Source organism: Lissotriton vulgaris, chromosome 5 (assembly GCF_964263255.1).
Source record: "Lissotriton vulgaris chromosome 5, aLisVul1.2, whole genome shotgun sequence".
Lineage (NCBI taxonomy): Eukaryota > Metazoa > Chordata > Amphibia > Caudata > Salamandridae > Lissotriton > Lissotriton vulgaris.
In genome coordinates, this window is record NC_141693.1 from 1,183,998,340 (window position 1) to 1,184,023,966 (window position 25,627).

At 42.4% G+C, this 25,627-nt stretch overlaps 2 protein-coding genes across 2 annotated transcripts in view; both read left to right on the forward strand.

Annotated features, from left to right (window-relative positions):
* LOC147712229 (scavenger receptor cysteine-rich domain-containing protein DMBT1-like) overlaps positions 1-25,627 on the forward strand; it is a 1,653,398-nt gene that overhangs the window by 540,601 nt on the left and 1,087,170 nt on the right. The window lies entirely within an intron of this gene.
* Positions 20,534-25,627, forward strand: part of LOC147712233 (scavenger receptor cysteine-rich domain-containing protein DMBT1-like) — a 147,462-nt gene continuing 142,368 nt past the window's right edge. The window contains exons 1-2 of the mRNA XM_086922979.1: positions 20,534-20,611; positions 21,955-21,996. The gene's annotated coding sequence lies outside the window, so the exon portion shown is untranslated. The remainder of the gene's footprint in view (positions 20,612-21,954; positions 21,997-25,627) is intronic.

The window sequence follows — 25,627 nt, forward strand, 5'->3', positions numbered from 1 at the left end:
AAGGAAGAAACACACAGTCTTAGTACTCACTTTGTAGATACATTGGGGCTCATGTGGTTTCCTCATCAGCAATGCCGTACTTACAATTCGGGAGGTGCTAGCTGCCAAGACTGCCCCGTCGGCGGCTCTGTGGTTAAATGTGGAGCGCGGCTCACCCTGCCACATCCAGTTTGGATCCAACCATATACAAATCAGTGTTGACCCTGATCATCATAGGAACAGTCTAGCCTGAACAGACAAGCCTAGTTATGGGCTCATCAGGCGGGTCCAGCTTGGTCCGAGTGACAAGTGAGGACAGTACCCCCAACTGGGTATACCCATGCAGCTTAGGGCAGTACATGAAGCAGACAAAAAGTGATGGAAGGCTACTTGCAATAAGTCTAACCACTGACTACAGCACAGGGTAGCTCTCCAACTCAATCGTTCTTTTTTGCACCTTGCCACCTCAGTTTGGACCCAGCCGTATGCAAAAGAATGATAGGTTGGGATGTTACCCCTTCTACCTTCCACAGTTGTCAGTATTGTCCACTAAAATGTATCGAAAGGATCCGCATGAAGAATCATCTGAGTGGCATCCTTGGCAAGGATACATCTCCCGCTTTACCAGATACACCAGAGCACACCCAATAGTTGCTATCTTGGAGCGTGCCTAGCATGATCTACTGCTCAAACTAAAGTGTAGGGGTTATGCAATTTGGCTAGGGATGATCCCCCACTGCATATAGTGAGTTGAAGAACAATTGAGGCCTTATTGTCCAAATATACCATACATTTGTAAAATAGTTGTCAGCAAGTCGTGTGAGCACTTTCTGTACAGGAGTGCATGTATGGTGCTCTCTTTTAGTTAGAATGGTGTTGTTGTTGTGATGGTGTGAGTCCAAATGCAATACATCCAGCATGTGCTACTTCATGTCATCCTCAAAATGTTTGAGCTTTAAGTATTGTTAGATAGGAAGAGCTCCTTACACCTTGCAGTTAATCCTGCTGGAATGCTAGCATATTCTATGGTTGACCATTTTGGGTTTTTGGTTCATATACATAATATACATGCTCATATAATCATATGACCCACATACATTTTCTTTTTTTGTCTAACTTATCAATCATATTTAGGCTTTCTGGTTTTAGATTTAAACCTATAAAAACAGATAAATCCCCACCGAAAGGAAAATAGCCATCACCAGTGCAAACATATAAACAATGAAAAAATACCTTCACAAACTAAGTGCCATTCAAACAAAGAAAAAGCTGACTGAAAGCGTATTTTTTATTTCTTCCTGAAGGGGCCAATGCAATGTAATTTTGTTATACAAGGCAGCAGCAAAAAAGATTCTGCTTGAGTTTTGTTATCCAGGCGATATCACAAAATTGTTATTTCTTCTTGCTTCTGCTTTTTTCAGCTTTGTGGTGTTTGGTCTAAAGATGCAGTGTTTAGAAGCATGTTTTAGGTCTTATTAATTATTTTATAAACTGTAGAGAATCAAGAAATATCAAAATCATATTTGATATTTTGTCTGCATTTCATTTCACTGATTGGTAAAATGGCTGGATTCATAAGAATCTTTCCCAATATGTACCATCACATTTACCCACAAACAGAGAATGGATGTAATCCTTTGATACATCCGTCCCCTTTTCTAGCGAGTCAGTATTGGTTGTAGGTATATTGCCAAACATCCCAGGCTTTAAAAATTCAATGCAAGGCGCAGTGACAGCCATATGTGAAAAGAGTGTTGTCATCCAGCATCTGAGATAGTGGCGAAAACATGACACCAGATGTTTGGTAAACATGGAACACAGTGTCACTTGGAATGCTGCTGCTAAAGGTTCCTACCAAGTTCAATAAAGATTGAAGTGATATTTTTTGTATTTGCAGTAATTCAGCTACTTATATGAAAATGTTGTATGATACCTGTCAAAATCGACACCTGAGCTGAAGTGCTTCCCCGTAAAAGATCCTTGTCACTTGCTAGCTATGTTGAAAGCCTCTTTACAATCTTTAGAGTTAATGAAGAATGCTATTGACCTTGTAGTCCATTCTGGTGCACTGTTTCGTAATGCCCAGGAACTAAAATGCTAATATTTCTCATTTTGTGCTGTGTGTGGCATCAAAGAGATAGTCATTCTAACTGTATCATTTAGTGGTGGTTCTCAGTCCTAGATGCTGTGAATGCTATATTATCAATGTGGCACCCGTTTACCACATTTTGCTTAATGATGATGCCAAAGGCAAGAAATGTGATGATCTTTAGTCACATATTGATAGTGATGTGAAAAAGTACAATCTACTGCATGCTTAGGTTTTTTACAAGAAAACTTGACTGCTGTGGTGAACATAATCAAAATGCTAGGAGTCTGAAAACACCCTTGTCCACTAAGTGTTCAGAGTAATTAGTGTAGATGTGAAACATCTCCTTGAGAGTAGGCTGGGTGACACTTTTAGTGACTTTGGCACTGCAACATGCTAGAATTCTTTCCACTTTGTAAGCAAAAAATGTTGAGGAGCAATTTAGGAAATTTTATTTTACAGTCTGTAGGAAATGGTTTGCAATAATTTATAAAAATGTCCCTTCACTGGCCATGGCATTTGAAGTTGATGAAGCCTCACTGAGGTACTCTGCACAATTTCTAGATCCCTTATGAATTTTCTCCAGGGTTTGAAAAGTACTGCTTCATTTCTGACTGCTTCAATAACTGAGGGCATATGCGCCCAATTCAACGCATATGTTGCAGAACATGTCCTAGAGAATCACACTCTTTAGGGGCACCATTATTAGAATGGAAAGCTATGTCATTATGTACTGGCTGTTTTGACATTGCCCATTTTAAGTGCCAATATTGAGAGGGCCTTTTCACAGATTAAAGTTCGCATAGGAAGGACAGAGCAAGCGTGCATGACCAAAGACTCACTAAGAAGTATTGCATGGTGTACTACATAAGTTTGATTTGTAAAAATGTATTTGGACCTCATATAACCTGTACATACGCACATGCACTATCAGTGCACAAAGCAAGCAATAATTTAAAGCGAAACATTCCATAAACACTGTAAAAACACTGTTTCTTTTGTTTTAAATGGCTCAAAAAAGTGTAACCACTGATAACCACTATTTTTTAAGGCATTGAAAACACTGAACAAACCCCACCAGAATTGACCAAAAATAGAAACTGAAAACAGGAAAACCTAATCATATTTTACTAATAGATAGTTAAAGTGATATTGGAATTGAGAGCATTTTAGCATCTCATCACTTTATAATATTAAACATTTTATATTTCAATCTGTATTCACTGTTTTGCTGTTGTAGTTCATTTGATGTTTGTATGATTTTAAATAGTCGTAATAAGTTATTAAAATCAAGGTAGTGTCAACTCAATTCAGTTAGTCTTTATTCAATCATAACAATCATAAAAGACACATATAAACAGACGATATAAAAGAACAAGGAATAACTTTTTAAGACAATAAAATATCACATGATACAATTCATAGTAAAATTCCATTACAACATGTCACTAAAAATGATACATAAATCCTTTTTTACTTAAAACCAGATAAAAGTCCTAGAAGAAAAAGGATTAAAACCATAATTACATAAGTTTTGGCTAGACACCTCAATCTTATAAGCAGATTAGATTAGAAGGGACTGAAAACACCATAACTCAATAAAATCAGTTACTTTGTACCATGCAACCTGTTCCTTTTGAAGGGCCATTGTCCAACTCCAAAATGTAGCCCTAGCAATAACTATGACTTCGCTAGTATCAGTTTTTAAGATAGGCACTGCCGTTTGACTTGATCTTGTTCCTATTTTAGTACAAACTGGCTTGAGCCATTTATGACGAGGGCCCTTATAAGCAGGGCACACAAATAGAACATGATGCAAGGTCTCCTTCTCACCTGGGCAAGAATCTCACTTTGTATCATGAACATTCCCCCACTTTTTTGTAAACGTTTTTAAGGGGAGAGTACCCACTCTAAATTGGTAGTAGAGCTTCCTATCACCAGGGCTCATAATGGTATCCAAATAGGCCTCCAGCCTATATTCAATGTTGTGGTCCAAAAAGAGACCTGTTAAGGAAGCGCCACTCACCTGAGAAAGAGACGTCTGCAGACCATGTCCCTATATAAGGCTTTAAAATCTGTTTTTGAAGGGAAAGAATTCTCTTCTGAGTCCAACCACAAATGGCCGAGGCCCATGTCCGATAAAGTAGCCTTAATCTTTTGTAACCATAAGATTTTATTGGATTTGTCAGCTTCTCTAATATGGTGAACAGCTTGCGCATAGGGAGCTAACTCCGGGGTGGTCCAAAGCCTTCGCCAGTAGGCGAGAGGTCTAAAACCTGCAGCCTCCTCAGCAGAAATACACCCCAGATCGAAAAGTAAGGGTCTAGTTGGTGTCAACTGAGGAAGGCCAGTCAATGCCCTCAAAAACTTGTTCTGAGCTTGAACTAGAGGTACTAGGTTTTCGAAGCCCCAAAGTTCAGCTCCATAAATTATTGAGGCTCTAACCTTCCCTTGGTATATAGTTAAAACCGGAGCAACTGGTTTGGTTTGGAATAGGCGATGTTCTGCTAGTTGGCTATGCCTTAAGACTAGCAGATTCATCTGTGGCTTCCAGTTCATTCTTTTGCCCATTGGAACACCTAAATATGCAAATGAGTCAGTTTGTTCAAGGGACGCAGTATTAATTTCTACTCTGGCTTTAACTGTTTTATATTTATGTAATAACATGAAATTGTCAAAATTGACTACAAGATCATGGTCATTACAAAAAAGACTAAATCTATCAAGGGCTCTTTGCAGACCAACTTGTGTTTTGGACAAAATTAAAGTGTTGTCTGCAAACATTAAAAGGGGAACCCTTGAACCAGTGAGAGTGGGGGCGTCCATTGGATATTCAGTGTAGCGTGAGATGACATTATTAATGAACATAGAGAAAAGGGTAGGGGCTAAAACACACGCCTGCCAAACTCCCTTGTTCACAGGGAAACTTTCAGTTACCTCACCCTGTTGACCCCACCGGACTTGGGCATAGGTAGATTTGTGTAGTTTTATGATGAATGATAGGATCTCAGCAGGCATCCCTGCTTCCTTATGAGTGTCCCATAGCTTGTTGCGGGGCACTAGATCAAATGCAGATTTAAGATCTATGAATGCTGCATAAAGGGTGCCCCCAGCTAAGACACCTGTGTTGCAATATATCATCATAAATCTAAAAAGTTGGTCGATAGTGCTAACATGGGAATTAAATCCTGCCTGATAGGTGGATAGAATTTCGTTATCATCAATCCACCTACTTACCCTGCTTAGTACTAATCTAGCCACCAACTTTTTCAGAGTGTCTATAAGGCTTATAGGCCGATAGTTAATTGGACTAGCATGATCCCCTTTTTTTATATATGGGGTTAATTTCAGCCCCATGCCAGGATTCCGGGATGGGAGCTCCTCTAGCCAAGCTGTTGGCAAAAATAAAAGTATATTTCAGGCAATTCTCCCGGTCAGATATAAATATATCTGCTGGGATACAATCCGGGCCCTGGGCTCTACCTGCAACTACCCCATCAAAAGCGCGTTCTATTTCCACTAAGGTAAATGTTAGGGCTGACTCCGGAACTACACATTGGTACTGCCCAGGATTATTTGTGTGCAAAGAAAATTGGGTCTGATAATGTGCGACCCAGATTTCTGTGAGGACACTGTTAACTGGTGCCAGACAGGCATTATCGCCAACCCACTTAATTAATTGCCAGAATCGACACCAGTTTTTCCCATTACTTGCATCAAACAAGTCCCTCCATCTATTTTCGTCGTAAACCTTCTTTGCCCGTTGTTGGGTAGCCTTATATTGAGATCTCAATTTCCTTACCTCCTGTGTTAAACCTGCCCTTATTGCTTTAGACAAGACCTTATAGCCATTCCTCCATGCCCCGTCATACCATTTAGCTGATTTATACACAGGTTGCCTGTTAATTCTTGTTTTAGGTTTTATGAAAAAGGATCTCAACTTGGCAAACAGGGCCTCATGACCTGTAGTAAGGGCTGGAAGAGTGTCCTCGTTAAGGTCAAGTTGCAAGAGGGCAGTAAGGGAGTCAACAAGTGTTGACTTGATTTGAGTCACGGTGTCCTCATCCTCGGACGCCTGAGCCCATTTTAACCTGGGGCAGTTCTGAGCCATATTCACATCTGCTGTTACAATATCCATACTGCCACTCGTGGTCTAACAACATTTCACATCTAATATCAATGAGCGTGGATTGTGGTCGCTCTCTGGTCTTTTCACGACCTCCATGTCCCTCACCGTGTGCAAAAATTCAAAATTAATAAGAAAATAATCAATCCTACTGCTTCTTGACCAGCTAATATAAGTGGGATTGACTTTGTTTTCTGATTTAGATCTTCCGTTAGCTGCACGAATGTTAGACTTTTTAACTGAAGTATGGCTTCTGTCCATTTCTTAATTGGGGCAAGCATTAAAGACGGAAAACCCCAAATAGCATCCTCATCACTAGTAAGGCTCCCGTCTTCTAAGCGAAGTGGCTCGAACGTGCAGTTAAAATCCCCCGCGATAATCCGATTACATGACCCTTTCAATGATTTAATATATGTGTCCAGGCTGGAGATGGTCGGAGAGGCCTTTCCACCTACCAGCCCTCTGGCATAGATGTTTATTATTATAAGCTCAGGTTCATACACAGGGATTATTTTGATGGCCTGAATGTCTGGATTATCAATCACTAGATCTTCTACCTGAAAACTCGCCTGTTGTCAGACCCGGATAGTTAATCCACCTGATGGGCGCCCTTTGGTGCTAGCAATTGCTTACTTACCAAATGCCAAGTAACCTGGCTGAAAGATCGTACTCAGAGACCAAGTCTCCTGAAAGGCAACAATGTCATAAGACTCTATAAAATTAGACCAATGAAGGTAGTGTATTTATATTAAGATATACATCATTTATGCCTAAAATCATTGGATAACATACCTCCCTTAAAATACAATTAACTTTTAAGAAAATCAATAGGATTCTATCTCTGATCTGTGTAAAAAAAAAAAAATGAAATATATGTATTAGGGATGGGCGGAACTTGAGTAAATTTCTCAAGCGTAATTATGCAGGATTACTGCTAAATTACACAGAATGACCTACTAATTTATTAGCTCAAAATATACCCTTGTGTCCAAAATAGACGCAAAAATGCATTTTCGCTAAGAAAATATTGCTAAATACAATAGAACATGAACGTCAGTAGCCACTCGTACTCTTTTTGTTTGATTTTCCTGTGCTTCTGTGGTAGGCTGTTTGCCCCAAATTGTTCCTAATTACTGTTTTCAATACAATTGAATATCTGGATCGATTGTCTACGGAAGAAAACAGAACTACATTTATAAATCCTCTGTATATCTTTATATTGGCAATAGATAGTTTCCATGTGAGGATCATTCTTTGCACACAGAAATTCCATTTAAATGTGCAAACCAAAGATTTTTTTGAACCTCAAATCACACATTTCTTTGAGTCTGCAACTCAGATTTTTTTGAATATACAGAAACTAGTCGTAGAGAAGGCAAAATAACAATTTATGACACACATTCTAGGAGAGTTTGTCAGATCTCAGAGGGCAGGTTGAAGATGGGATATGGACGATTCAATACACATATGGATTCAGTTTCGGAACCCAAAAATGTTACGAGAGCAAAAGACTCTCCCCGTGGGTCGAGACAGCGCGGGATGCCTTCACGCGGTGTCTATTTGAGCACTCGCGACTCCCCGCATTGTACCTGCACTCTGGGCTGCTGTCTCCCCGGAAGGCATCCCGCGCTGTCTCGACCCACGGGGAGAGTCTTTTGCTCTCGTAACGTTTTTTGTGCCCTGGCAAATCGCAGTGAGCTACCACTACTACTAACCGTGAATAACACTATATGGTCTAAACTTCAAAAGAATTTTTCACATTTAGAGCCTCACGGGGGGGTGCACCTTAGCGCGCGTACACCACCGGAAGACATAATTTAGGTCCTGACGAATGCTGAGCGAATTTGCAGTTGTAGCAGCAGAAACATGTTGACCAGTTGTTTGTTTTAAAGGACACAGGTTTCCTAAGACAGAACCTAGCTGTCCGCCACTTTGTTTTTAACCTAATACAGGTTGGCCGGTATTAAAGATTTTTGAATAGGCAACAACCTTGTATTTTTTAATTTTGCACCCACAGTTACACTCACATCTTGATTTGGGAACTGTTGCACTCACCACATCCCGCTCCGCTGTAAATCAGACGTTGTAGCACACTGGGGGGACATTCATCCACCCCAGCGGGGACCCAGTGATAAAGCATGTCACCAACTAGTGGTGAGTGAGGGTCCTTTTACAAAAAAGATAAGATTTTCTTTTCCTTCTGGAAATCACACAGGGACATTGGTTCCCCTTAGGAATATTTGTCTTTAAGTGGTTTCTCTGTTCTTGAGGGGGATAGTAAGAGAGATATATATGAAGAAAAAGACACTAAAAATATTTTTTGTTTAAAAATTCTCCTTCGTTTGCACTTAGTCACTCCTTAGTTGTTGTTAACACCTTTAGAAGTATAACACAAGCATAATGGCAAAGCACATTACGCAGTAATCACATTTAGGCCTAACCAGTAAAAATACAGTAGGCAATCTCCTCACTAGTCTAAACACATTAGACCCTCCCCCCCAAGCATAACTCACATTTAGGGGCGTAACTCAGAGTGAAACATAATCTCACTAACATAAACCTCCATAGGTAAAACCATCTCTAGAGGTATCAATACAGGGTGCGTAATCACATTAGGACATTGCGCCCTACCCAAAAACCAGCCCGCCTGGCCCACTGGCCATCCAAGAAGGGGCTCAAATGCCAGTCAGAGGTGCGCCACAAGCACAAACCTAAACGTTGCAGCTGCCCACTACTTGCTGGGCAGCTGAAAACAACAACAGGGCCTAAACGTTGCAGCTGGCACTAATTGCTGCACAGCTGTAGAAGGCCTGGCACCTCTGTGCCAACTCTGTCCCTCCCAGGGACTTTAACTCAATTGCACCTAAACGGTGCAGCTGCCCACTACTTGCTGAGCAGCTGGGACAGTCACAACTGTGGCCTGGGCTCCCGCTGGCCCTTGGGAACAACACTGCGCCAATTGCTGGAGCCACACAGGCTGTAAAGTGAAAACATGACCCTCTGGCACTCTGGCTCCTTAAACACTGAGCCAAACGTTGGAGCCCTCTGGCTCTGACATCAACTATGTCCCCTGAGCCCACTGGCTCCTTAAAAGGTTAAAGATGCCCCCAAACGTTGGAGCACTCAGGCTTTAGGAATCATCAGGCCCCTACATGGTGGAGCGCACTGGCTCTGGGGGAGCACGTGCCCCTTTGGGCAACTCGGGGGCCAATCAGCGGAGTGGTAAACAAATGGTGCCACCCAAGTCCCCCCCTCACGGGGACTTTAAAATCAATGGGGGCCCGTTGGAGCTACACAGCTCTAAAACAATTGTGCCCCCATAGGCTGGAGTGGCCCGCTGCCATCGGGGCCGCTCTGAAAATGGGTGCTGCACTGGTATGGGCGCAAGGGGGGGGCAGGCACCGATAACGTGCCTCGACACCACCCCCCTAAACAACAAAGTGTGGCCCCTCTGGGCCCGAGCAACCATACTCCTCGTTGGAGCGGCCCACTGACACACGGGGCCGCTCTGACACAGTGCCTCGCACCGGCACCACAAAAATCCAGAACCCAAAACAGAACTACCCCCACATCACCCGGCCCACCCCTGACTCACCGGGGCAACATGCGGGACTCCTGCTCCAGTCTGCTCCTTCATCCGGGCTCCTCGGTCGTGTAGCGGGCAGGGCTCTCCCTCACGCTGGGGAGCCTCGCTGGCTGCTGCAGCACGTCTCCCGGGCATCACGCAGACTCGCTCTCCTGTGCCTGGTACCGCGGAGCTCCCCCTTTCCCATGGGAGCCTCGCGTCTTCACTGGCGCCAAACTCCTTCCCTCGGGCGGCTTCCCTGGTGGCAGCGGCATGCGCAGGACTTCCTCCACGAAACTGGAAGTCCCGCCCGCCGTCAGGCGCATTTCTGTCTGACTTCCGCCTTCCTCACAAACCGGGCCGCCGCGGTGATCTCTTTTGGGCACAAAGCGAGGAGTAGGCTCCCTCGAGTTTAAAAATAAACATAGCAGCGGGGTGGGCACCCGTTAAGGCACTGATAAGCGGGGTGGCACCCGGGTTAATTTAAATAAGTAATTTGACAACTCAGGGTGGGCTCCTGCAAACAAACACGTCACCATAAGCGGGGTGTGCACTGATAAATGCAGCAATGAGGGGTAGGCTCCCTCCATCACAGGGCAAATTAAAATAAAGCGCTTTCCCAGGCGCTAAGGGGGGCACAGAGACTACCTAGCCCCCAGAAAGGACACCTACAGCAAAAAGGGGGTTCCAGCAACAAGGTCCAAAGAGAAGTCCTAAAGGAAAAGTCCATCAAGTATCCAGGGGCTGGGCAGGGCCCAGGGAGGCAAACCTTTCCCTGGGCCCCAGCAGCAGCACGCCCCTGGCAGTTTCAAGTCAGGAAAAAGAAGAACATTTTACAAGAGGTCACAGCCTCTTTTTATACACAAAAATCCCTTTGTCTAGCAGGGTGTAGGCAATGTAAGAACCAGCTACAACTGGTTATGGGGAACTCCCTTTCACTGGCCAGGCTAGGGACATCAGACGCACCACAGGGGTGGAGCCAGCATTGTGGAGGGAAAACCCAGCCCTATTCAGGTCCCAGGCATACCCCTCCTTCACATCAGCATGCTAATCTCTCCATTCACCACCGGGGCAGACCCATCCTGACTCCCGGAGCCAGGCTCACCAGCCAGCTCCAGCCAATCACAACCCAGAGACAAATTACACAAACATGCCAACTTCTAAGAGTGGCACTTCCACACTAGACACAATCATGCCGCATACATCATTGTGCAGCATTCAATCTCACGAGTTCGCACATACCAAACCCGACCCTGCACTCCCCACACATCAGGAACTACCATGGCCACACATATTCCCTATGCATTCCTATGGGAGACAGGTCACTCTCACCACACACACAGAGAGCGCACACACTTTACACTGGACCACAGTGAAAAAGTGCGCAGAGACCTAAAATCACCAGCACCAGGTTACAGAAACAGGCTAGGCAAAAGCAAAAAGTTTTGGGGTGAACCTGCCAAAAAGGGCCAGGTCCAACAAATGCCCTAATCTAGTGCAGAATATATCAATAGATGTTATTAAAAAATAAACATTATGGTTCTAATAACATAACTATTTAAATAAACATTAAAAGGAATTGCAGCCTATTAAAGTATGAGTAGATGCTCTTCATATATATCAAAGCATTTTGGAATTAAATCAACCTATGACAAAAATCTCTCCCTTTCTAGCATTTAGCTAACTCTTTCTAAGTAGCAAGTGCCCATTTGAGTATCCAAGATGGTCTCTAACACACATAGCTTTGCTGGATGATAAATGTGTTTGATCAGCTAGTGTGCTTGGAGAAGGTTTTATTTTGGCTCTGGTATGGCATTCCTAACTCCAAAAAGCATAGATAAGGCTGGTTTTGCCAGCCCTTGACCTTCATTTCAGCTGAGTTGTCTATAGCCTGTATCTCACTTGACGCTTCCAGAAAATGATTAGGTTGTCTCTATCAGAAGATGCCTTTGTATCAGAATTAAATACCCTTTTCTAGATGTTATGAAAAGTCCAGACCTCATGATAGTGATTTGAAATGCAAGAATCGGCGTGCACATTTTGTTGCACATTTCCTAGAATCTACTACATATTATAATGTATTTACATTGGTACATGATAAATAAGCAATTGGTGCACTACCAACCTATAACAAAGCAAACAGTGTATGATAGATGTGCAATTAAAACTAGCCAAAATGTCTTTATAAATTAGAAATGTCATACAAATATTATTAATACACAAAATGCAAGTTAAGTAGGGACAACGCAGAGCATGCTACATAAACAGTGGTGAGATCTAATGAAGATTCATAGATGGCAGAGATAGAGAGGATAGTGGAGAAGAGTTTGGAAGCTCCAAACGAAAGGTTGAGGGGGGAACCAAAGAAAATGTTCAGTCTATTTTGGATGAGAGATGGGAAAGGCACCCAGGCAAGCACATGAGAGAATTAGTGAACATCTGCAAGATGAGAAAGGGGAAAAGCAAATGATGAGTCAGATTCGATTTTTGGGGAGGAAGAGATCAGTGGGGATTTGGCAGAAAAAGTGGAAAGTGAAATAAACATGGTAGGGAATTGAGGTAACCCAGAGATTCAACAAAATTAATTTACCCACTTTAATAAAAAAGGTAGAATACCCTTATAGTGCATTTTCTGACAATAATTACAGTAAATAAATAAATCTCCTAACCATACATTTAGGAATAGAAAAAAGATGCCATCACAATTCTTTAGCTCAAAATATATTAGTTTCAATACCAAGCAAGTGAATTTGATTTTAGGAAGTGTATCTAATTGTCACCATCCAGTACCCCACACCACAAAAGGGACAGTTCATAATGTTTCTAACTTTACTATAGGATCAATACTGAGAACTAGAGTAGTCCTCACCATTTTGTTGTCCCATACTTTGAGCGAGGTTGTGTTTTACTGTAATGTTCATACAACCACCACTAATTTATTTTGACATCATTTTCATGTGATAAATAGCCAGGCATCATCATCATGGAAAACGTTTCGATTTTTTATTAAATCGGATCATACAAGTACATAAAAAATACATAAACCACTGTATAAAATCACATCTAAACACAATTCATATCCTGAAAAGTCCAACCTTTTCAAGTTCATAAATCTATGCCCCCATTACTACGCACTTAAGGTCATAAAAGATACAATAGGTAAAAAAAATGTAAAAGTTACTAAAAGTTTTTTTTGAAACCACAAACAATGTGAGGATCCCCAAAATTCATCCATAAGCCACGTATTTCCTTTTTGTATGCATGCCCACAAGAAGGATGCCACAGCAAAACAAAACAAGGGTTGGAGAATGATTTTAAAAAATATAACGCAAATCGACATGAGCGAAAGTGGTACCTCTTTAAAATTGGAATAATACAGTTCTTTTTTTCCTGGGCGTACAGATTACAGAAATGTACCAAGTGTAGATCATTTTGGGATGACTTATGATCACAAGGGCACAGGGACAAATCCGAATGTTTAAATCTTCTGTCCGAACACCCCAAAATCAATAAAATCAGGTTCAGAGGGAACCTCATCAAGATAAACTGATGGTTTGAGAATGAGACTTCGGCTAAATAGGAGAACTCTCCCTCTACCAGTGGAGGGGTCAGTTTCCAGACATATATCAACAGCACGAGGCAAAAATGGCACTGTAGCTATCTTCATTTATGACTAATCCTAAAATGGCACCTACTTGGTAACCCTAAACTCCACAATAGTGAATGCCCACCTCACTGGTGACATGACTACTGTGAGAAATTACGTTAGTAACTAGGGGAGACCAGTGTATAACCTCTCACACAGTAACCAAGTAGAAAACAAAAGATTGCAATGCCAACAGAGCTCATTTGTTATTTATGCAAAATGTAGTAATTGTTAGTTTTGTTGAAAAACATAATTTCTAGCTCTTGGGTATATATACAATAGAATGGAATCATAAGACTTTTAAAGGGCTTTAGGGGCAAATCAAGTTGCATTGTTTATATAGTATACAATTGTTTAATTTAATATTGCTAATTGTGTAATTGTACAGTAGTATACAATAAGTAAAGTAGAAAGAGAGGACTCAAAGTGTTTGGTAGAAATGTATCAGCTGTTACATTTATTTTATGTTTAATGATTTTTAGAGAGTGGTTGAAGTGTTAGTAAGTGTTGAAGTTGATGGAACTGTAGTTTAATGTTTTTAGCCGTAATCTTTTGAGCTAGAGAGTGCTGGTTTTGAGAGTGTTAATATGTTGGTAATTGTATGTTATTGTAAAGTGTATTGTAAGTGTTATGCTCAGTGCCTGTTAGATTGTAAGCTATTGCATGAAGGTTACTTCATGAAATTGTATAAAGGGAGAATATGTAAGAAATATGAGATTAGTAAATGTGGGCTATGTTAGTTCTCCCAGAGTTGAAAGCATCCAGGATACTGTGATTGCAAATTGGTATTTCAATTTTTAAAAGGAATTGTTCAATGCTTCTTCTTTAATTTTCTCAAATTCAAAATAACTTGGGTCCAGTGAGGTTAGGCATGGTAAATTAGGTGTTGTTGGTTTAGCATTGTTCAGATGGTAAATTTGGCAGGTTAGGTATGGCAGATTAGGTATGGTAGATAGCTATATTAGGTGTTGAAGATTAGTCATTGTAGGCTAGATGCAGTTGGTATTTGTAATTAGTAGAACTAGGAAGTAGTTATAATTGGTAGAGAACTATCATACATAGGTTTGTTAGGTATGATAGGTAGGTATGGCAAGTAGCCAGAGTAGGTAGAGATCTATGGCATTTAGGTATGTCAGATAGCTAGGAAGGTGTGGCAATTTAGGTGGTGTAGGTTTGTCAGGATATTATTGAAAGATTAGGTATGGTAGGTAAAGTCTAGCAGTTAATCCTGGTCAACAGTTATCTTCTCAAAATATACTCAAGAACATGCTAGCTCATTAAGTTATGATGAATGAGAGGCAGGGCGGGGCCAAGCGACTTCATTATGCTCTTAAGCACCCCACTAATCCCACAGCGCTGGTCTTATTTGGAGGTGTCCCTGCCCACATGCAGCACTGACCCCTTTGGAAATCGCTAATGTGCCTGAGACACATTAGTACGTTTCATTTTGTGAGTCTCTAATTGCAAGGCGCAAAGAATCGTCATTAGTGACTGTCAAAATGAGATGCCCCTAGTCCCTAATAAATAAAGTAATCTATTGGATTAGGGTGAAGCGTGATTGTTTATCAGTAGTGCAATATGATATTGTGTGTGCCAATAGATGTAATAATGGTTCACCCAGTTACCAATATATGATAGTGTCCTTAAAAATGGAACTACTGGTAGATGGCTTAATCTAGCAGGCCACCATCCCTGCGTAGTTGCCCATTCCCAATGGACGAGATGTGGCACAGCGGCCAAAGTGGATGATTCAAGAGCAGTGAGCCCCAAGGTTCTATCCCCGGTGTCAGCTCAGCATCATGTCAATCAGGGCAATAGCTTACCTAATCTCCCCAACAGCCCCCAGCACCTGGATACACTTAGGGGTGGTAAGTCTGGGCTTAAGAAATGTGGAATTATAATTATGATCAATCTTGAATTTCAAACTTTTCATCTCCAGGGATCCATTGACTCTGCAATTAATTTAAGACTTGCTTCCTTAGCCATGCAACCTGGCAATAATGTTCAAGAGCTCCCTCAGAAGCAGGCTGGCCATCAGGCCACCATGATGCCTGACATCCGTGACCCTGAGACAAGCAACCTAGACTCCAGTTTGAACTTGATTGATTGACTTCCACAATTAGTAAATTCTGATTCTGCGGCTAAGTTCATTGCTCATCCTTTTGTGAATGTCCCAGTACTTTCTAATGTTACTGAGGGGTGAAGCCTAAGGATATACTTGAGTAAAGATAGCTCTAATTTTGTTAGCACCTGTCAGCCTTTGAGTGAATGTGGTCCTTATGGGCACCAATCCCAAATAATCACCACTGTACAAAAAGTTTAGACTATGATCTGCTGGAGCCTAGCAGGGAGTTAGCTGTTCATTGATCCTGCCAGCTGCCCCCAGCCACAGGTTACTGAGCAACCTGGGCCTTTACTTCCTGTTCAACACGAACATCATTGAAAATATCTGAGAGCGTACACAGTCCCGTTTTTATATCCACAGCCAGAAGCTATATAGCTGTTTTTACTGGTGCAACTCCCCTACCTTCACCTTGGTCCTGATGAAGACCCCGGTCACAAAGCACAAAATTGGTTGTTCCATTTAGGAGTCAAAACATCGCCATTTCTCCTTTGTTTGTATTTTCAGACATATATGACAGAGAATTCATATCTGTAATTATGTTATGATTTGTCATTTAATGCATTTGGAAGGAAATTGTCTGGATAGTTGTTTATAAATGTATTGATGTATATATATGCGCACTGCTGTCCTTCATCACAATCTCTCCCATGCACTTGCTTGCACCTCACTTTTCTGTGCACCTCTTTGTTTGAAAAATGCCCACTTAGGAATGGTATTCTACTGTATATAAACTGATTAACTTCAATGACGTAATGAAATAAAATTATTGTATAGTGGTGCTTGACTTTGTTCAGATACAACGGATTAACTCATGTACACGTCTATCATTCTTAAATTGCTTTCCACTGGGACATTATCTTATTGTACCACGGAGCCTAGCAATGGTCAACTCCAAACTCACTGATATGTATTGGCTCTGTTTTACTAGGAAACTATATGATATTTGTGTTTTCCAGGAATCAGGGGCTGCTGATAGAGAGTTTGCCAATGATTTTACTACATACAGGGTTGAAGTCTTACCCCAAAGAAAATTGGGCAGGCAGTGGAACGTTTGCTAACTCTGAATCATACTATTGCTTGCACCCATATAGAGTTGAGAATAGACTCACTGGATCAAAAAGGGCTTCAGTTTAGGTTCCCATTCAGGTTAGTATTGGTACTATTCAATGTGCATGCAAGGTCTGTCCCGACTACCAATGACTCCTCTGTTCTGGCTCTGCTAAATTACCTGATTGACATTCACCAGCAGCGAGTGAAAAACTGGATGGCGGGGGATTTGAATGCTTCCTTCAAGCCTTCACCATCAATCAATTCATTGATTGAGGAGGAAGTCAAACTATGGCATATCCCTGGTTTAACTGGAAGAACCCAGCATTATTTTTTCCAGCACTGCAATCTAGCTTGCAACACTGGAGGTTGGGTGTAGTCTCAGGGTATACATTGGGCAGACTCGATCTGACCCAGGAAAATCACCTACATTCAAAAGGGGTTTCTATACCATTGTCATAGATGACGTCTTGCTTGGCGTAAAGGTCTGTCCATTGCTCAATGACATGGAAATTATGTTTAATTTCGATAGGGACCATAATCCCTTGCTTGTATCTCTAGCAGGAGTTCACCTTAATAGAGGCCAATTATGTGTCACACTGCAGTACTGGAACCTAGCTAATACATTTAAAAGGGTCTCTTGGCCTTTGGTATTGGCTAACAATAAATTGCACTCAGGGATTTATCAATGGTACATGCACTTTTCTTCTCTTTATGAAGGAACTTTTCCTTTCTTAGTTCCAATTTTAGCTATCGCTGAAAAAAATCCCAAGACTTACAGAATGTCTTTTCAGGGTAGTAGATAAAATTAATCCCATTAGTACAAGAGAACATAAATGGTATACCATAGAGTGCAAAACATTTTAAAAAGAGCTAAAGAAGGTTATCAATGACAATAATTGCACAGACAATTCTGCAGCACGGCATAGATATAAAGTGGCATTAGATAGGGCCAAAAGTGAGTGTGTTGATACGAATTGGCAGGACCTGCTGTTGGCTGCTAAAACTAACAACAGCAGATCCTTCTGATAAGTAATGTCCCATGGATTTAGAGAGTGTTAACACCCACCACTATTATATTGAGCCGGAGAAATGGGTTGACCACTTCTTCACATTACATGCAGAAGAAATTGTTGGGTCCCAGTCACACTCCCTGAGTTAATGTATTCCAACTAAAGAAATGCTACACTCTTAAAACAATATAGACCTAGTCTTTAGCCTGGCAGATACTTCTTCCACCATTAGTAGTCTAAAAGGAGAGAAAATCCCTGGCTTGAATCACATATCAGGAGATTTGTACGAATCCCAACCTCTAATCTGGGCTTCTTATGTTAATCTTTTAACTAATGCAATAGAGGCTGGGGGAGAAATCCCAGAGACCAGGAGGGGTAAGGAGATAATTCTGTTTTTTTAAGAAAGCTGATGCTTCTAGTCCATCTAATTATAGGCCTATAAACCTAATTGATCATTTGCATAAAATAATTGCTAGACACATACTCGACAAGCTGCAAGAGTGGATGGACAATATTCAGATGCTGTCACTCCTCCAAGCTGGTTTCTGCGCTAAAACCAAAAACTGTATGTAGTGTTTATGGATTTGCATGCAGCATTTGATCTTTTTCCCCATAAAAACCTGTGGAAAATGCTAATAGAAATGGGAGCCCCTGCTAATCCGATTCATCTGATTGCTAGGTTACATGAAGATAACTATGCCAAGGTGTGATGGGGAAACTAGAGCTAACTGAACAACCAAATCCCAACCCAACGCAGGGTACACCAAGGTTGTGTCCTTGCACCTACTTTGCTTACCCTGTATATACATGATATGGACAAAGAACTCACAAATTAAAATAAAGATTTCCCTGTCCTGAATGTTGGTAGGTTCCAATACTGCTCTACGCAGATGATTTGTTACTCATTCCAAAGACTCCTACAGTTCTTCAAAATGAAAAAAATAAATTTCTGTATTTCTGTGTTTCCAGGGGCTTAGAAATAAATGCAACAAAACCACATGCATGATACTAAGAATGGCAGAACACGAAATAGTATTGTTAAAGTTGCTAATGAACTCCTAGAAAGAGTTTTCTGTTTTGACTATTTTGGTGTTTAGCTGTCAGATAAGCTTTGCTGGGAACCCTAACTCAGCAAAAGCTCTTTGATACAAAGATCTAAAGCCATACTGCGACTACACGAGCAGACCCTGTCTCGATCTATAACCCTGACTCTGGAGATTTATAGTGCCAAAGCCCTAAGTGCTGCACTCTTTGGTGCCGAAGTTTGGGCATATGTTGATACCCATAAGCTGACAGTGGAGGCGAACAATTGTTTCAGATCTCTTATGTCAGTACCTACCAACAATTCCCTTATCCCATTGTTTCTTTATCTGCATGGCACAGCTAAAACCCCTGATGTATTGGATATGTATATGGCGCAACCCTGCGTTACTAGAGTACCAACTGTGGGACTATCCTGGGCACATTTGTAAACCTGTGGCTGCTGTTCTAAAAACAAGATATTGGGCATTTGTGTACCTTCAATATTCCATGAGGGTAACTTCACAAATTTTGGGCCGTCAGTTTCTTGGGTTCAAGCTTTTAGATATGCGTAAACCGCCTATGGTAAAATGATGGTATGTGTGATTTCACATAGACAGTCTAACCTTAAAAGCCTTCTCCAAGAAATTGGTAAAAGACAATGATTCATATAATTGCCTGCCCGCGGACTGTCCCCTGAATCACAGGAACATGTTTTGTTTTACTGCCCCGAATACTGCAGCCCCCGCATGAAGTGGATACACCAAGTATGCTTGTGCCAGAGAACTACTTGCTACTTAATCACACATAGAATTTTAACCTCTGGACTACTATTCTATTCTGTTAGTCTGTTTTTATTAAATGTGTGGTTGAAGCATATGAAGACTTGTGGCTTAGTGGACTAATGCATCCCATGTTGGGACCTCTGATCGACCTGATGGTCACAGGTCCAAATCCCGGTGATCCTTTCGTCCATCAAAGGAAGGAGCTGAGGTGGATGAGCTAATACTCTTTTGGAAGGTTTTGTGAGGATTCCACAAATGGTGTCAATGTTATTAGCAAAACTAAAAATGCTCTTAATTTGGGTGCTTTGACTCCTACATAACTACACAGTGGCTACTGACACTGTGTGATACATATGTGGCCTTTTTCCAAAAACCTTTTATATAACAATAGAACAATAATACTTCATAATTTACAGATCACATCAATAATATCAAAAGGTGCACTCATGTAGATACATGGTAGAAAGGGGTGCCAACACAAAGGTATTGATTTTGCAATAGGGTATAACGGGAATTGAGGGGAACAAAGAGGTAAATCCAATGTAGAATCCATTAAAGGGATTTCCTTGAAACTCAGCCCACTGTACATCTTCGGTTCTAATTACAAGCCGATAGTCAAATGTCTATCTCTGTGAAAACAGGAGTGTGCACATGGATCGGAATTCTAAGCTTTGTGATAATTATCGCAACCCTCGCTTCTTCCCTTCAATAGATTTTAGAAAGTCTAACATCCCAAAATGAATTGAGGAAAAAAGCCACGGAAAAAGGCAAAACATGCAATATCTAGTGTTTTAAATGTATATTTTGCATGTAATGCCTCATTAGGTAAATGCCATGGAAAAAGAAGCATTTATCGAACTTGGTAAATACCTCAACCTAAGATGATGATGAATGTCTGCCAATGCTGTGATCCATTTCTGTCCTTCCGTAACCTCCTGGCTTGCATACACTCCCTCACTCTTTAAACCTAAAGAAACGAATTGCCCCATGTGCACATGGGCACACGCTTCCCACTCTCCTGTATAGCACTCCAGTGTTCGATAGCTAGGCATGTGCTCTCCAAGCACCATAAATAGTGTCAGAAATCAAGAAACTATTCTGAACAATGTTATCTATTCTTCTCTCTTTATAGCTCAACGGACCACTGCCACTACTAGAAAGACCACTACCACTACTAGAAAGACCACTACCACTACTAGAAAGACCACTGTACCAGGTATGCCCTTTGTCATAATTATCATGTTTGAATGAATGAAAGAGAAGAGCCTAGTATGCCTGCCTTAGAAAACAATGTTTCTAGATGAAGGGGTAGAATTCAGTAAATGAGACACTAAGAAACAATTAGGGACGGTGCGGTCAAACAAGAGCTCTACCAAAGGTGGCAGCCGGAGATAAATATGCCAACAAGAAAGACTTCATAGTAACCCTAAACTGCTGGAAGGTTGACAGGGGCATGAAAACATCAAGTTATGGTACTTTCTAGCAGTAATTCAGAATGCCATGTTGTTAGTGTTAATTAGCGGGGATGGCATGCCTAAAACCTCCAAATGAATACTAGTTTTATATCTTCATTCCATCCTTATTGTAACTTAGGAAGGCCCATGATTGAATTAAAAAGAAAAGAGAAAAAATCCTCGCCGTCACTGTGAACCAATACAAGTGTCAGACACTGTTAACAAGCTCCATGACCATTGATGCCACTACGTTAATCCAGTGCAGCTAAGCTACCACCCTCACCGCCACATTTCCACTAAAACACATGCTTGCTGTGCTGATGACTTTGTCCTATCTCTGATGCCTGATATCTCAAAATGGAAAGTAGCCTCTTCTGTATCTGTGGAGTACCATTGATTTGAACGTGATAGGGTGATGTGGGTCAATAGAGGTGTAATAATGAGATGCTAGAGCATAAGTTAGCATGTTTAGAATATAGCTGGTTGGTCAGTAGCTGTGGCTGTTGAAGAGGAATGGTGCTGCCTGCGGATTCTTTGGGCTGTTCAAATTGTAACTTTACATTTCTTACAGTGCCTTTTCATCTCTGATGTGTCCATCCATTCTACACTGCTCTTTTCAGTGACATGTGAACTCCTTGCTTCCGTCAGATGTCTGGGAATTGTCCGACGCTACAGTGCTCGTGAGCCTCAGACGGCTCCCGGCCATCCGCGCACAGGGCACTAGAGGATTTTCTTTCCCCCCCCAACAGCCTCCGAGCTGGGGCAGAGCTTCCTCAGCTCCCGAGGCTGTTCCCTTTGCTTCTCTAAAATGATGATAAGCGCACACAGTGCACTGATCGTCATTTCAAGAAACCAGATCTGAAATGAGCCGATTTTATGTGCTCTTTGGGCTATCTCAGTCTCCAAAGCACGTAGAAACAAAGAACAGGTATGATTGGAAAGAGGGAATCTCCCCTTACCAATTGTACACCTCCCTACTGGATCCCTGCTTGTGCTCTCCTAGCACCATATATAGTGTCAGAAATCAAGAAACTATTCTGAACAATATTTGTGAAAGTGTACACGCTCAACTTCTAAAATCGTATCTATTCTTCTCTGTTTATAGCTCAACGGATCACTGCCACTACCAGAAAGACAACTGTACCAGGTATGCCCTTTGTCATAATTATCACGTTTGAATGAATGAAAGAGAAGAGCAAAGTATGCCTGCTATTGAAAACAACGGTGCATATTATCAAGGGATTTATCTCCGCTTCTTTGGCTTTAAAAGCCAAGAAAGCGGAGATAACATTATCTCCCTATTTCCTAGCTATTACCTAGCTGTCGCTAACACCAGTTACCGACAGCTAGTAGGAGATAGCGACCATCTTGGGCCCCGCTTTGCATGTCAGAAAAAGTTATCACTAATAACATGCAAAGTGGGCGTGCCAAGATGTTAGCGACTGGAAACAGTCGCTTACATCGCTATCGCCTATTACCAACTTTTGGAGATATTATGGCTAAGCGCGAATATCTCCAAAAGCTAACACCTGCCCAGGAGCAGTTCTTAGCCATGTTATCCAATGGGAAGTGGATAACATGGCTGAAAGCATTAGCTCGGTAATGCCTGAATATCGCAGATTTTTCAGCGATATTCATGCATTATTGCTGATTTTTATTGCATTTGCGATAAACCTTGGTAATACCAAGGTTTATCTGCGATATAAATCGCCACAGCTCGGCGATAATTTTTTTATCGCTAACCAAGCAACAGCGATAATTATCGCTATTGCTTGGTAATATACCCCAATGTTTCTAGATGAAGGGGTAGAATTAAGCAAATGTGACACATCAATGCTCCCACTTCCCCAAAATAAATTCCAAGTCTTTCCGTCTGCTCCAGGAGGCAGATGGGAGCAACAACCCCTGATCTGCCCCTCCAGGAGGGAGCGGGGCAGAAAGCACGCTAGGCACCTGGGATTTTCTTATGTAAATGTAGGGGTGGGAATGCCCAAAATGAGCATGCCAATGGCCACATCTCCCCCCAGAAATTGCCACAGCCAACAGCCCCTGATCTGCTCCCCCTGGGGGACAGAAACCCAACTAGGTACCAGGGATATGTTTATGGGTATGTCAGGGAGAAGCCCCATAGGCAAGGGGTGCTCCCCCTTTATTAGGCACAAGTCTTGGCTGTTTTAGTGATATTCTTAGTCTCATTTGCCCCAAATCAGTGGCAGAAAACCAAAAGAAACCAGGGAAACGTTATGTATGTTTGAACTGGCGTTTGGCCGACGGTCTGTGTGCACTGACCTTTGGCTGGCATTTTGCTGGCTGTATGTGTGGACTTGCACTTGGCTAATGGTGTATGTGGACTCATGCTTGATGGCTGTGTGTGAAAGATTGGGGCCTGTCTGGTGGTGTGCATGGAGTGTAATGTAATGTAATGTAATGTATAGGCATTTATATAGCGCACTACTTACCCGGAGGGTCCCAAGGCGATTCGACCGCTGCGAAACCCTTCCTGGCTTCCCTGAGAGATGGTCCCTTAATGGGTATCTCCAGGGTGAGACCAGGCATCCCCGGCGGTCTGGTGGGGCCGTTAGTGAAGATGAGGCAAGCTAATGCCCAGAGTTGCCGAGTGTGATCGCTGATCAGAGTGGGCACCGAGGCGAGAGAATTATCGAGTCCGCTGACCCTGGTCCAGAAACCTGCCGCGCCGGGAATCGAACCCTGGTCCCGGCCCGTCCTCTGCTCTCGGGTCTGCCGCCTCTAACCAGTGAGCCACACTACTTCACTGGTGCTTGCCTGATGGTGTGTGTGGAGTGGTGCTTGGCTGGCGTGTACGTGGACTGGCGCTTGGCTGACGGTGTGCATGGATGGTGCTTGGCTGGCTGTGTGCGGGGATGGCGCTTGGCTGGCAGTGTGCGGGGATAGCAATTGGCTGGCAGAGACCGTGGGTGGAGCTTGACTGGTGGTGTTCATGGATAGTGCTTGGCTGACTGTGTGCATGGATGGTCATTGGCTGGCGGTGTACGTGGATGGTGCTTGGCTGGCTGTGTGCATGGATGGCGCTTAGCTGACGGTGTGCGTAGATGGTGAATGGCTGATGGTGTGTGTGGATGGTGGTGTGTGTGCACTGACTCTAGTCCGGTGGTGTGGCTTGCATGGTTCCCCAGCATTTTCCTTCTCAGAATCCCTTGCAAACCTCAAATTTACTTACAAATACATATTTTCATCACATTTCTGTGTGAGTACGTTGTAGGATCACTGCAAAGGCACACATTTCCTACCACCCAGTGCTCCCCTTGGTCTCCAAGAAAGAAGATACCTTACTTGTGTGGGTTCCCATAGTAGCATCAGCCTAAGAACATGTATACAAACTTCCCTTTTGGATCTGCTTTGGGTGCCCCTCAATCTCTACACATTTTTGGCCCTTCCATGTCACAGGCACTTGACCCATCATCACAAGTAAGTAATCATTCTTATCAGGAGACTGAGGGGAATGCTGAGTGTTAGGAAATTTGTGACCTGCAGTGATTCCACAACTTACCCACACAGATATTAGAGGATAATGAGACTTTATAGCTTAATTGGAGATTTGCAGCGGATTCTTGGAAGGAAGGTTTTGGGGGATCAATGCAAGCCACAGCTCCCTCGACTACCACAGGTGTCCAATTTTCAGAAATGTCTGTTTTTTTTAGTTCCCTTAGATGTCTGCAAGCCTGGGACCAAAAGCTCAAATGCCCATCTATCTATTGCAACACTACCTAGTTAATGCAGGGGAGTCACCTGCATTATCGGTCCAGGGCTCAGCGGCCCTCTAGCGAAACCTCCCCAACCCAGACATTACAGAAAACTAGACACCCAGGGGAGTGCAGGGACGTGTAGCTTGCATGGATCTCCCAACATTTTCCTACCCATAATCCCCTGCAAACTTCAAATTTAGCTAAAACAAATCCCATTCTCACATTTTCTGTGTGGGAAAGTCTTGGGATCACCGGGCCACCACAAATTTCCTACCACCCAGCGTTCCACTAGGTCTCCCGATCAAAATGAAACCTCACTTGTGTGGGTAGGCCTAGTGTCATCAACAGGAAATGACCCAAAATGTACAGTGGAGACTTCAAAATTATCGATCGCAAAACTATCTGGTTTTGTGAGGGCATCACCTGCATTTTTAGTCCCAGGTTAAGAAACTAGACACCCAGGGGAGTCAAGGGATGTGTGGCTTGTCTGGATCCCTCAATGTTTTCCTTCCCAGAATCCCCTGCAAACCTCAAATTTAGCTAAAAAAACATATTTTTCTCACATTTCTGCGTGGTATCACTGCTCCGGCATCAATACCATTCAGCGTTCCCCTTGGTCGTCTGATAAAATGATACTTCACTTGTGGGGCTATCCAATGCAGAACCTGCCTAAAACTTATATTAGCAAAAATATAGCGCTTGGAGTATGCTGTGCTATCCCCTCCATTTTTATGTTTTTGGTCCTTCTCAGTCACAAGCGCTTAGAGCACCCACACAAGTGAGGCATCGTTTTATTCGGGAGACAGAGGGGAACAATGGGTTGTAGAAAAGTTGTGCCGGCGTAATGACCTCAAATGGAAATGTGAGAAAAATTTGATTTGTTAGCTAAATTTGAGGTTTGCAGTGGATTCTGGATAGGAAAACATTGGGGGATCCAGGCAGCCGTCTTATCCGGAGACTAGGGGGAATGCTGGGTGGGTGGAGGTTTCCCTAGGTGTTGGCAGAGCAAGGGTCCAAAATCTACAGCTAGGCACCTTGCGAAAAAAAGTCTGT